General features: G+C 32.0%; 1 long non-coding RNA gene across 1 annotated transcript; it reads left to right on the top strand.

The window, feature by feature from the left end:
* Positions 1–3,118: 3,118 nt before the first annotated feature.
* LOC120251580 lies at positions 3,119–12,567 on the top strand. The gene is made up of 3 exons (XR_005533447.1): positions 3,119–3,577; positions 11,874–11,927; positions 12,070–12,567. It is a non-coding gene; the product is annotated as an uncharacterized LOC120251580 (long non-coding RNA).
* Positions 12,568–14,980: the final 2,413 nt, after the last annotated feature.

Genomic DNA, 14,980 nt, shown 5'->3' with positions numbered 1-14,980 from the left:
GTTTATGTTTATATATATATATATATATATATATATGAGAAAAATGGTTTTACGTGGACGTCATGCGACGTCCACGACAAAGAAGCGATGAGGATTAAGATAACGACAGTGGTAGCCTAATCTTGTGATCTAATTTTGAAAAATACTGCTCATCCCACCTTTACCAGTATATCGCTTTATAAAGACAAGATTATTATTTATTGAATAAGTGCGATGCACGTTTGGATCTAATCCACTCGGCTGAGAGAACGCTCATCACATTACTGAATACGTGAACGTCATGTAGGAACAATGCTCTCTCATATATATATATATATATTTGATGTAAATGAATTTGGACGGCTAAGATTACATTAATATTGTTTCAATACACTATCCACCGATTCACATTTCATCACACATTTATTTATTATTGTGTATTATAATTTTTATTTTTCATAAATATCACTGTTTATTATTTATTATTTGACACACTTTATTTTGTATATAGTTTGTTGTGCATGTGACATGATAACCGTTCAATTTGCAATCAACAGCTAGCAATCTGCAAACGCTAACTGTTATAACATGTGAAACCTTATGAACTAATAAAATCATATCATTGAATTTAACCAAAGCTTTTTTACCAAGAAGCAATGCTTAACCGCGGTTCTTCCAAGAATTATTTTAATAAAATAAAAAAAATTAGTGAGTTAATATCTTGGTAAGAGGTTCATTTCATTGTGTTGTGCAGTGGCCCATTTGATTAGAAGCATGCTTATTTAGCCAGCTCGTTAATATAAGCAAGGGTTTCCCAAGAAGATTGTGCCCTAAAATGGAAAACTTATGTTAATTGATAAGAGTGCAATGAACTTTTTGATTAAAATATACACCAAATCTTATCTTTTGATTCTTTTGCCAAACATGTGGATCTAGTCAAACCTAGCCATCCAACTTCCCATGACTTACATAGTTGCAGACAAACTAAGCTATTGCTTTCTTAATTCTACTATTCTAGACGATATATATATATATATATATTATAAGTTTATTTAATGTAAATAAAAATAAAATAAAATGATACATGAGCATAGAGTTAATATGAATTCATTGAATGAGAGGAAGTGGGCACATGACACATGCCCAATGGTTATAAGGTAACACGTGGGTTCATACAAAATTTATTTTATTTTAAAAGATTGTTTATGAATTCTATTTATTTTATTTTTGGTTATATATTATTTTATGATGGTATTTTATGTTTTTAAAATTATTAATTTTACAAATATGATTTTTCAGAATTACAAAACATTAATTATTTGTTAAAACTCAAAATAAGTAATCTCTCATGGGGAAAACACAAAGATTCAACGGGTAAATTTTTTAGTATGTCACTAAACTTTGGCTCACTTTCACTTTGATCACCAAACTTCAATTTATATCAATTTGGTCACTCAACTTTAATTTGATTTTAACCGGTAATAAATCAAGGATTTCAACCCCCAATTGATTACATGACTATCTAAAAATTTAAGTCAGTCCTCCCGTTGACACATTATTAAGTCTATTAGAGGTGTCAATGTCATCGAAAAAGAGCCACATCATTTATTTGGAGATTGAAAACTCTTGATTTACTACCCAGTGAAATGAAATTAAAATTGAGTGACCAAATTGATATAAATTGGAGTTCAGTGATCAAAGTGAAAATGAGCCAAAGTTTAGTGACTTACTAAAAAATTTACCCAAGATTCAACTCTCATGAAATTTGATTTTACTGGGCATATTAAGATATTTCTCTGTATATATATTCATATTATATTAAATTAATTTTTACATTGTATACTAGTTGTTACCCCCACCATCTTTTCTTGTATATTATTGATTTGTATCGGAACACATGCAACTATTCCCCTTGTCATTACATTGGTAATTTAAATTTTAGATTTAATTAAAAAAATGTTAGATTCAAAAGTTAATCCTATAATTTTTTTTATAATTTAATTAATTAAAATAAAAAATGAGATATTTAAATTACTATACCACCCAATCACTTATAAAGAAAGATGGATACATAATAAAATAACATGATTATCATAAACTAATACCATATTGTGGACTCTGATGTTGGAACTAAAAAATCATTTAAATAAATTTCATTAATAGATAAATATTTTAAAATTCAATAAAAAAAAAATCCATGTTTTGAATCTTTATCTTTATTTCTTACATTATAATATTTTAATTTTTTTACTTGATATTGGATTATTAAAAAAATGCTTATACTTATGTCTATTTTATTAGATAAGGTTCTAGTTTGACCTACAGGACAGAGTGATTTGACAAGTAGCAATATCCCTCCCAATAAAAGTTACCATTATAGTTTATCCTAAACTATAATTTTCCGCCTAATGATAAACAAATTAAGTTTGCCAAAAGGAGAGATGGATAAATTATTACAATTATAAATAAAGACAGATAACTGTAGTATATATATACTCTTCACGTCCCATTATAAATATCAGATTTTAAAAGTTTTATTTATTCGTGTATTATAAATAAAAAAACAAATAATTGTAATATATCAATTTATTTAAAATGCATTATTTTTTTTATTACTATCACATATTTTTAATGGATAGAAAAAGAAATGTGTAAAATAAAAAAAATAAGATAAATATTTAAAGAATTTTCCAATGAATGTATGGTTTATTGGTATCAAATGTTTAATTTGCTAAAAAAATTAAATTTAAATTTTAGCTTTGTGTAGATAAAAGACACAGTTATTATAAAATTCAGTTTTTTATGTGTCTGTTTTGTTTTTACACATAAATTATCTATATTTATATAAAAAAAAAACTACTAATTATTTTTTTAACCTTTATAAAACAATTAATGTGGACACTTGCAATGAGATGGTGAGAGTGCTTCTTTAAAAAAACACCCTTATTATATATGCAGCGAATAAGTCACCATGAACATTACTCTATTTTATTATTATAATAAAAAAAATATTTTATATAAATATTAATGTTTTGGGACCATGCAGTTATAATATTATAAAAGTATGTAGATAATTTGAAGTTTTTATAAGGGTACATATGAAAAAAAGAACCCATGATGAGCCGTAGAATGAAAAGAATGCCCCCTCTTTCCCCTGGACTAAGACGCAGTCCCATCAATGCTGTACTACCAAACCTATGCCTCACTCCTTCCAATGCTCTCCTCATCCTGCGCTCCGCCGCCGCTGTCCGAGTTCTCCGTCTCCTCGTTCTCCACTCCACAACCCTAATCCTTCATCGTTTCTCTCATCTCCTTCCCTGGTTCCTGGATCCTTGGCTGTCGGTGGATTTTCGCATCCTAGGGCTCGGGGCTGACAGAAGAGAGTGAGCACACAGCAGGCGATGATGGCATAGATCGGTGCCTTGTGCCGTCCCCGCTGCGTGCTCACTTCTCTTCTCGTCAGCTCTCTCGCTCTCTGTTTCTCTTTTCTTTGGCTTTGATTTATCCGTCCCCTGAGGCTCGGATTCCCAGGAATAGAGAAACAGATGAGCAGAGAGAGAGAGAAGAGAGAGAGAGAGAGAGAGAACTAACGGTGGTGGTACTAGTTTTCACTATTTTTATCTGTTTTTTTTATCCATTATTTTATGTTTTTCTTCTCTCAAAATCGTACTTTTACTTTGTCCCTTGTCATGCTTCTTTAGGGATTTCTCCAGAAAAAGAGAAATTTTTTATCAGGGAATGGAAATTCAGTACATGAATGACTAGCTAGCTAGGATTTAATCTCTTTTCTTCTTCGTCTTCTTGTTCTTCTTCATCTATATATCTTTCCTTTTTCATTGACTTTGTTTCCTGCTTAATTATAGCTTGTGTTTATCCAGATCCAGACGCCGACAAAGGTTTGTGATCCTCCTTAATTTACTTGAATCTGGAATGCTTTTATGGCTGGTTCTGTGGGTACCCTACTCGTTGATTGATTGCACCTGTGTAGCTAGATCCGTTTAACTCCTTTCGCTTCCATACATGTAGATCGAATCTTCGTATTATCTGTATTTCTCTTTCTCACTTGTCTGAAATCACTGGTGAAAAGTAACTGTTGTTCACCTGAACACTGTTAAAGACTCTTTCTCTCTTTCTCTCTTGCATTCATATCATCCTGTTGAGCTGTTTAGTTAATCAAAGCATATAGTTAGATGTGATATATAGGATCAAGCAAGACGGGAAATTAGATAACTTTGCACCATTATCGTAGTAATGAAATGAAGTTCAATTTTGCTTTTCCAAGATTTATTGAGTTCTTTTGCTGCATGATGCTTGTTGTGCTTGTTGATGCTTTTATTTAGAGTTGGGTAGTATGAAGATATATATATATATATATATATATGACTCATGTGATATGAAATCAAACTGATAGTTGGATGCTTAATTAGGAAGTATATATATATATATATATAGTTGATGACCAAGATATTCCAGTTTCTAAGATATTAGTTCCAGTGTTATAATTTTATCTGCAAGCTTGAGATAGTTGTGAGGAAATGGAAAGTTTAACATGTTAAGAATAGTCAGCAATATTCTGGCTTGACAAAGGCTTAATTTGTCTGATTAAAGTCGCTACTCATTGTGAAAGGAAATTGATTTTGTAAATGCATGACTTGTCATTGGCTAATAAAAGTTATTAATTTTTCTGCCATCATATGCGCACTTGGGATTCTTGCGGTTTTTTTTTATTTTTTTTTATTTTTGAGGCATATTTTTTGTAACTTAATAATATTGGAGCATTGCTATTTGTCTGAAGTAGAGCTCTCAAGTAGACTTCCTATTTGAGTTTGGTTTGATTAATTTTGCTTTGATTTGATTAACGTTGTTGTCATAAATGGGGAAAAATTAAGCAGGTATGATCAAGGCATCATATATAGGCCATTAGATTGGTTTGATTAACTTTGGAGTGCACTTTGAACATTCACAACCTTTTAGATTGGGATACAATTAGATTGAGTTGTTATCTTGAAGATGCTCAAAGCCATCACATAGCTTTAAACCTTATTTTCTTGGCTTGTAACATCTGTCTGACATAGTGAAAGTATGTTGCCAGTTGTATAGCTAGCAAGTTGTTTTGACTGACTAGTTGCTAGCTACCTGCTGAGAAATGTGTACCCATCTGAGATGAAACATTTGGGATGTTAGTCTGGACAAGGGGGGTAATCATCATGATTTTTTATGAAAAGTGAATAATATAATTGGTTTATTCACTAATCCAGTCTTCATGATCAGTAATATGTGTGTATGTGTCTTAGTGGAAGACTCTAATTACTACACTCAACTGATGCCCATTAGTGAGCTCTTTTCATGCTGTTTGTTATCTTCTATATGCAAATATGTACAGAACTAGCACATTGTTTGGCACGCATGTACATTCATATGGGTCGGAATTTAGGGTGATCAATCTACACACAATTAAGGAAGAATATCAAATGTTTATGTTTTTCTTCTCACACTACTCTAGTTGGAATTGAAGTGTTTTCTTCTTGTGTGCTCAATGTTATTGAATACTTTTTCTTAATTTTTCATGATTAAATTTATCTTGTTTCAACTAAAGCGCCGGTTTAGTTAGCATGAAGGAAAATTCTGAGAGTTGCCTATTTCAGTGTGTTAACATTCTTCATTAAAGATGCTAATGCTAATGATTTTAGATAGAGTTTTTTTTTTTTGGGGACATTTCATTAAGGATGTTAGTGATTTTAATTAATGTTTTCTTGAATTGTTTTTCTCTCAGCTCATGAATGTTTCTTTAATTTTATTAATCTTGACTCATTTTCTATTAATTTTTTAAGGATGTGTGAGAATGTATGCGCCTAGTTTAAATAGTATAAGATCTTGAAGGAAATTGAATTACTATAACCAATTTTTTAAAATTTTAATACTAATGAAAAGTTATATATATTAAGGTAAAATGTGTCTTATTTTGCCTCTAAAATCAAGACATAATTGTGTACCAATTTTATGATTACTTGGTTTTATTGGTGATCATTAACCATATGTGATATATGTACTAAAGGAGCTAGTCTATATCATTTTTGTCTTTGTTAATAACATTGACATTGATAAAGATATCAACACTGTGTGCTTATTATATATCTTCACTAATGGAGTTAGAACATATAATACTCACTAAGAATTATAAGAGAAAATGGGATTTTTGTCACTTGTTTTATAATTGTATACATCACACACTGTAGTGCATCTTTGTATTGTTGTTGGCTTGTGAAGTTACATGTTTATGGGTTTATTTTTGGTCACTTTTTGCTGCAAAGCTTTTAGTTATGTTGATTTGATTTGCTGTACATAGTAAAAGCTATTGCCAAGGAATAAATCATTGACATATATAGAAATAAGGGAAACGTAGCCATATTTTTCTGATCAATTTTATTTTGCAGGTAGATAATTGATGAGAGTAGCTGGTTCCTATTTTTGATGGTTGATGCCCTGGGCCATGTGTCCATGTGTATATATATATATATATATTCTTTATAAAAAATCCTATTGATTGAAGACAAAAAGGTTAGAAACTAGATGGTTTAGTGTAGTGCCATCGAAACAATTATTTTAGCTTAATTACTCACTAAAAATATAATCATTACATAACAACTAAAAATATAATCATCACAAATGCTATTCAATGCCATTCTTCATAATTGACCCTCACAAGGCTTAAGACAGCATTTGTGAGACAGTAGAGCCATTAGCCATGTATTGTTATTTTATTTTTTTATTTTTTTGAGGTAAATGTGGATAAACCACATATTTATTGTTATTTTTTACTATCAATCTTTAATATGACTTGGTTTTCAAATTTGAGTGTCTCTTGCCAACAATTATTTTATTACTTATCTTAGAATAATTATCAATATTTGCATTGTAAGGCATGAAAATAGCTATTGATGTATTGCAGCAACTTTTTTTCTTTTGATAATTAATAGTGGTTATATCTTTGGTTTAGAATTAATTTAAAAATAGTTAAAACATCACTTTGGAGAGGGTTTTAATCCAATCACACCATGATGGTGTGTATTCCTATTCCCAGTTGTGGGAAACCCTCAAATTTTGCTTCTTCTAAGTCTTGGTCATGGGCAGAAGTTGTGATGCAAAAAAACTAAAATGCATCTCTAAATTAGGAGATCCTCAAGGCCACCATGGAGAAAGTTAAGGTTACTATTAAAGACATGGTCTGTGTGGATATTGATCTCCATTACAAAGTGTATGAGAGAATGTAGACGACCTTTGTTGGGAAGTTTTAAGGGAATGTGTTGCAGTGAGAGCAAGTGGAGGAGGCGTTGGCGGGACTTTGGAGTTAGTTTGGTATCTTCACAATTGCTGGCATCCAAAATGGTTTTTATTTCGTTCATTGTCAATCCCTGGAAATATTGGATAAGCTTCTATATACGGGATAGGCTGTGGATTGCTGTGATAAGCTTCCAAGTGAGTCTAATTCATCAATCCAAGCGGGATTCAACCATGGTTCAAAATCTTCAAGGAAAATATCGAGGAACAATCATAGTGGCGTTTGTAAAAGTTCTATGGTCATTCATTATCAATCCAAGAAGACAAAGATTGAAGGAGTGTTTAATATTTTTATTCAATGCTTTTCTTTTTTCTAAATTGAATAATTGTTCTCAATTAATAAAGAATTAAACTTCTTGGTGTTTGGGGATAGATGTAACCTAGGGCTTGTTTTTTTCCTTAGAATTAGTTGTAAACTCTTAATTTTTCATCGACTTTTATATTGCAATATTGTGTTTTGGATTTAATTTTGAGTTAGCTGTTGTTTTGATTTTGTATCATTGCGAGAGATGGGAAATTCATGTTTGATGTAAATGAGTGAAGATCGAGAGGTCTATTTTGGAAGTCATGTAGAAATAGGGCACTTTTGGATTAGTTAACAATCTCTGTGATTGTTCCGAATGAGATTAGTATTTAGGATCCTTGTTTGTTAATGAAGTCCTAGGGAGTGAGGATTACGAAGAGATTCCAATCATCCTTCACTTTCGAGAGGCGAATCGGCTATCTCTCGAACCTATGTTGATCTTTAGATAAAGTTCTCTTAGCGTGATGCGGTTATAGAGATGTCTATATCAGTTTTGCATGGGACTAGTTACTACTCACCTTAAGAAAAAGGGTAGTATGTGGTATGAACTCTCTAGATCTAAGCGATCTTGCATTCATTAGTTACAACCTTGTCCAAAGCTTAATCTTAGTCTTAGGGGATTCTATGCTCGGATACCTCCATTTCATGCTTGGTTTATTCTTTGTGAGCTATTGTTGTCGTTTGCATTTTCATACTCTTGTGTTTATTCACTTCTGTTAGCAACACTTGCATTCAAGTTAGATTACAAGATGAAAGTTAGTACTAGTATTTCATAATTCTTTGTGGGATCAACAATCTTGCGTTCACACACATTATATTACTTGATTAGCATGTGTGCTTGCATCTAGAGGTGACATTAGTCCCATCAAGAGTTAAAGAAGAAGGCTTTGCCTGACTCTGGAGGTTCTCCACTGGTGCCCTATTGAGGCTAGTTAGGATGATGCCATTTTCCCGGATGGTGAAGTACAAGAGGCTTTTATTCTCCGTATAGTGGTAACACTACAAAAAAATTGCTATATACCGACACTTATCTATAGTGACGGTCAAATTTTATAGCTATAAACTGTTTTTACAAACAATATTTTAGAACTGTCAGAATAGATAAGATATCTACTAACGAATTTCGCTCCGTTAGTATAGTATTATTGTATTCTAACTTTTATCTATAGTGACGGTCAAATTCCGTAACTATAGACTATTTTTACCAATAATACTAGATATTTACTAACAGATTTCGTTCTGTCAATATAGCTATTATTGTATTATGCCTATTATACTTATAGTGACGATCAAATTCCATAACTATAGATATTTATAGTGATGATCAAATTCTGTAGCTATAGACTTTTTTTACCAATAATAATTTAAAACTGCCAGAATAGAGAAAATATTTACTGACGAATTTTATACCAACACAACTTTTTGACTATCAGAATAAATCAAATATTTACAAATGCATATTCTTTCGTTAATATAGCTAATATCAATGCTTATCTATAATGACGGTCAAATTTTGTAGGTTCTATTATTTATACTAACGAAATTTTATAACTGTTAGAAGAAATCAAGCATTTAATGACACCTATTTTCCTATTGGTATAAATATTGCTATATTGATTATTATATATAGTGACGGTCAAATTGTGTAACTATAAATGGTTCATCCTAAGGATTATATGGCTCTAGTGCATTGTGATCAAGCAATGGGCAATCTTTGGAAGTTGATATCTTAGGAGATTTCTCTAGATCTGATGAGATTTTTGTCTCGAAGTATGATACATCTAATCCACCTAGAAAAAAAAGAAGAAGAAGATTTCCATGGCTTTTCAGGCAATGATTTGGCTAACCTAACTTCATCATTCCTTTATCAGGAAATCTAGTGGCAGGCCTTGAAGCATCATTGTTGGGAGTAGAGGTGATGTGCATGAGAAAATTAAGTATGGAGTAGTCAACCGTTAGTAGCTTTCTCGTTTCTCTACTCATGTCGTCCTTATTCCCAAATTTGGTCGAGCCTTCTAGGAATTGTTCTGAGAATCAAAATCCTTCGGGGATGTAACCTTATGATATGTTGGTTGACCAAGTGGTGAATGTTTGGAAACCATCCCGGCATCACTCTAATCCTTAGTTGGAGGATTTGATGGATGATGATTTAGGGTGGTTTTGAGGGTTTTGATGACATGATTGAGTTGGTGACTCCAATAATCTAAAACTGTACCAAATGATGTTAAATTAGAGACGCTAGTTAGGAGAAACACTTCTTTCTAGTTGCTTGTTTTAAGAAAAGTTGTTGCAACAACCCTACAATGTGATCTTGTTTTCATGATGACTCCAAGAATCCAAAACTATACCAAATTAATGATATCAAATTAGAGGCACTGGCTAGGAGGAAACACTTCTGTCTTGTTGCTTATTCTAAGGGTGTTGTAACAACCTTGCAGCTTGGTTCTATTTTCATCTGGGTGAATCTTTCCATCTTTACTTTTATTGCTATTTAAGTCTAAAATTAAGTGCTTAAAAGTTTTATGTTGGAATTGTAGGAGAATGTCTAGCTCTTAGAAGATTGACGGAATCAGAAAGTCCATATTTGAGTTTAATCCTCATATTTTTTGCCTTGTTCAAACTCAGTGGATGGCAACCATAGCATGAGCATATGCAAATATTTTGCTAATTTATGGGAATGAGCAATTGTGCCAGCCTGCAACATGTCTGGAGATAAAATTGTTCTTTGGAATAGGAATGTAGGAAGAGTCACTCATGTGTCTTCTTGCAGACATTTGTTGGACCTTGTAATCTCCTTTTATAAACCCCAGTAATGGTCTCTCTCTATATTTATAATACTTAATCCATTTTTGTTCAGTAGGCCTTATGGTAGAACCTCTGGTACATCCTCTTTAAACCTCTAGTACAACTTATGTGGCTAATGTTGTGCATCAATAATTTTATTTTGAGGAATCAGTCGCTGGATTTAGGTTATATTGGTATTGATTTTACCTAGTGCAACGGTCAAAGGGGATTAGTCGGGTAAATTTTTTGATCGGGTATTGAACTATGACCCTTTTTTATTTTGGGGTCTAAATTTTAATTTGTATTAAAATGATTATTCAACTTCAATTTTATTTCATCATAGGATCATCTGATAGATTTTAACTTATTTTTGATGATGGTGATAATGTCAGAAATTCTCTATCAACAAGTGAGAATTATCAGCTGAACAAATATCGTGTCATATATATAAAATGACAGAGAATTTCTGCTATATATATTATAAAAAATAGGTTAGAATCTCTCAGGTGACTACTCAGTGAAACAAAATTGAAATTGTGTAACCATTTTGATTCAAATTAAAGTTTGAACCCCAAAATGAAAAATAGTTTTAGTTTAATGCTCTATCAAAAAATTAACCCGGGATTAGCTTATTGTTGGGCCAAACTTGATCTATGTTTGGCTAATTCTTAATAGATTTTTTAATTTTTGCTTTAACTTTGTGTAATGTTGTTATAAATTTATTTCTAAAAACATTTTAAATAGCCTAAAGCATGTTATCCATATCCTTATTGGATCAAAATGAAATAGTTTTCTGGTCAAAAGTTTTTCTATGGATAATATCATTGCCATTCAAGAAGTTGCTCATCTCGAGAAGGATATTTATAAGCACTTTCCTTGGATGATGATTGAAGTAGGTATAGAGGAGGCTTGTAACGTGCTAGAATATGGAGTGTTATTCTTTTACCACCCTTAAAAAATGGATTTTCTTGAACTTTGGATATCTTGGATTAAGGCCTATATAACCTCATTCAAAATACCCTTTTTGATTAATGGCCAATAAATTAGGCTTCTAGAGGGGTCAAGTAAGGGGACCCCATCCCTACCAATTTTTTTTATTTTTGTTTTTCAAAATTTAGCAGTATTTATGAATTATGCCCTTCAGATGAATTTTATTCCTAATTTTAACAATAAGTTAAGTAATTTAAATCACTTGTTATTTGCTGATGATCTTATAATTGTTACTAAAGTATCTATGACTATTGCTATGGCTTGTTTGTTGTGTCTAAGTATTACAAGTACCTAACTATCAGTCCCCAAATTTTAGTAAAACCACCATCTCCTTTTACCTTCATGATGTAATAGAAGAGTAGCTAAAGCCATCAATAAAATTTTGGGCATGAATGTAAGCAATTTTCCTTTTAAATATCTTAGTATCTATTAACTCTTGCAGACTGCTTGTTAACTAGTATTATTTTTTGGTTAATAGAGTCAACATAGCTATCGGAGCTTGGAAATATTCAGCATTCTCTTATGTTGGCAAGTTGGTTCTCATTAATAGCGCTCTTATCTCTATTTCAAATTATTTATTATCCTTTTGTGCCACTTGATAAGTGCATGTTATACAGTCCCGACGCTGTTTTAAACAAGATATCTAAAATTGTTATAAAATTCTTTTGGTCTAGGTGTGGCAATCATAGTGGCGTTCACTCCGTCATGTGGAATAGTGCTACACTTGACAAAGCTGATGGAGGTTTAGGTATCCAAATCTCAGAGATGCTAAAATTTCTTTAATGGCTAAAACCATTTTTTTAGTCCTTAATAGGGATAACAAACATTGGGTAGAGAATTTTCTTTTAAAGTACCGGTTGTTTGACAGTTGGAATTGTTCAATATTCCAAATTCTTCTTGTTTTTATAAATCATTGTGCAAAATTGCTAAAGATATTAGGCCCAATCCATGGATTAATTAATGTTTGTAACACAAATGTTACTAATATCTAGAGGAATCCTTGGTGTTTGATATACCTTGCTTTGAAACCAATTTTTATTAATATGCATATGCCTTGGGAAGATCTTTGTGTTCTGACTATGTGAATGGCAAGCACCTATATTAACCAGGAGGTTGTTCAATGTTTATTGGGTGAACACATTGACTAGAAAAGGCTTGCTAAAAATGGATATAAACATTAAAACATGGAATGCCCAAACCTTTGGGTTTGGCAAACTATCTCAGATGAAAGCAAATTGTTAGAGTGGTTTATAATTAACTGAACAGGGGTATTGATTTTAAGAACAATTAGAATAGGTGAAAAGTTCCATGGAAATTAAAAGTGGCTCCTCAAGTGAAGTTGTTACTTTGAAGAGTACTCGTGCATGATAAACTTCCTACTTTTGCATATTTGTATAGGCTGAATATTATGCCTTCCTTGCCCTATGTATTTTGTGGCTAAACTCTTGAAACTGATAAGCAACTTTTGTGGCATTGTTCTAAATCTAGAGCCTACTGAAATTTGGTTGATGCTTTTTGACGCAGTGGTTACACAGTTCTAATCCAAGAACTCACTCAAAATCAAATAAACAAAAACATAGAATTTCAATAGAATAAACATTATTTGGAAATTTCTTTCACAATGCTGTATCACTTTTGTGGGTATTAGACTTAGTAGATTACAATTCTTCACTTTGAAAGATTGGTTCCTTTCGAGATTCAACTCAATATAGGGGACCAATTATTGAAGGCTCTTATAACAACCTTGTTTGGAATTTTTGGTAGTTAGATGTTAGTGTAATTTCAACCGTCACCCCTGATTTTCACAAAATTTTTCAGATGGCCTTAAGAAATTCTCGGGAATATTTCATCGATCACATCATTTTCATTAGGGATTTTTTCTTTTTTCCCCTTCTCCTTATATTACGCTACTCGGTGATGCTGCTTGGCCCAGTGATGAATCATTGGGTAGTGTAGGTTTTGTTGTTCTTGCTAATTTTAAATTTATTATTATAGTAAGTTTTATTACATCTAGTGCTAAGTCAAGGCTACACACTAAAGCCTTGCCCATGCATATGGTACTAAGGCGCTATTGCGAGAGAAACTTGTGACCAAATAATATTTTGTCTGACTGTCATAGCTTGGTGGAGGGTGATGAACACAATTGGCAGCATAAAGCTTTTGCTAATCCAGGTACTATAAATGAATATTGAATCTATTCCGAGAAATCCATATGAATTTACAAATTGCTTGACAAACTTCGCTTGCACAAACCTAACTCTTTATCTTTATCACAAAGAAATATTGGTCCTCCCAAATTAGATTGCCAAGGGAGTATCTTCCTCAAGATTGTGCTTTTAAACTTAATTTTTACTTTGTCATTTTTTGTTGTTAGCTATTTAGCTCTTTCACCGTTAATAAATAAAAAAATTATAAAAATGGAGAAGAGGCAAAGCAAAAGTAGTATCACAAAAGGTAAAGCCTCTCCTTAAAGCTTTGGCAGTAATAATACAATGCACTATTATATTATAGGATAGACATGCCTCTGACAATCTCTTTGGAAAAGCAATGCATTTACTGTTCTGAAAAAAAAACTCTATTTTTGATGTCATGCCATCATGTAGAGTTCTAAATGAGTTTAGCTTGATCAAAATTGACCTTGCTAGAGCTTGGTTTAAAATTTAGTTCAAACTCTAAACTATAATTAAATAAATATATTTTTTATAATTAGACTTTGACTAGATTTAGCTCAAATTAAGTTATACTTTAATCTTTGTTCTTAAGCTTTGTTCTTAACATTAAATAATTCAAATTATATAATTTTTTTAAGGGAAAATTATTATTCACCCCTCGTAATTTTCAAAACTTCCCAAAAACCCCCTCCTACTTTTACACTACCAGACGCTTCCAGTTAGTGTTTAACTTCCCTTTTACCCCTCACCGTTCACTTCAAATGGGTCCATGTTGTGAAATCCCATTTTTGGCCCCGAAAATGGTGGGAAAGGAAAGCCCTAAAATCACATCGTGTTCGACCTTTTGAAGACTTTCCTGGTTTCGATAGAAAATGGCGAGGAGTTACATTACATCTTGTTGTTCTCCTCATTATCATACCCGAAATATATAAATCGGTTTCTCGAGCGAAAAATAAAAATTGATTTCCATCGGATTGGTCGAGTGCACTTCATCTTCAAATGAAGTGTAGTCGATTTTTATTGTCGAGGCGAGCATGTGCCATTGATCAAATGCTTCTCGTTTATGGTTGTAAAGTTGTATTCGACGAGAAAGAAACGATGATTCTGACGAGTTCATTTCGTTGTAAAGTTCTTCTCGTTTATGGTTATCTATTTGTATATTTTTAAATAATGTTTAACTATTTTGCTATTATCCGTTTAAATATTTTACTAATATGTTTAATAATTATCATATCCGTTTAATACTTCCCATCTCGGTTTAACATTATCTTTACATGTATAACTATTCATAAGCGTGTAAATTCTCAAAGTCTCTGCGTAAAAGCGGTGATCTTTTTCGTTTGATCCGAATTGTTGGCATGTGGACGTGGCGGTGGCAGAGGTTATGGTATCCGTGCGTAGAATTAATGACGGC

This window comes from Dioscorea cayenensis, chromosome 20 (genome assembly GCF_009730915.1).
Source record: "Dioscorea cayenensis subsp. rotundata cultivar TDr96_F1 chromosome 20, TDr96_F1_v2_PseudoChromosome.rev07_lg8_w22 25.fasta, whole genome shotgun sequence".
Taxonomy (NCBI): Eukaryota; Viridiplantae; Streptophyta; class Magnoliopsida; order Dioscoreales; family Dioscoreaceae; genus Dioscorea; species Dioscorea cayenensis.
The sequence above is the reverse complement of the archived record's forward strand: the minus strand, read 5'-3'. Positions and strand labels throughout refer to the sequence as shown.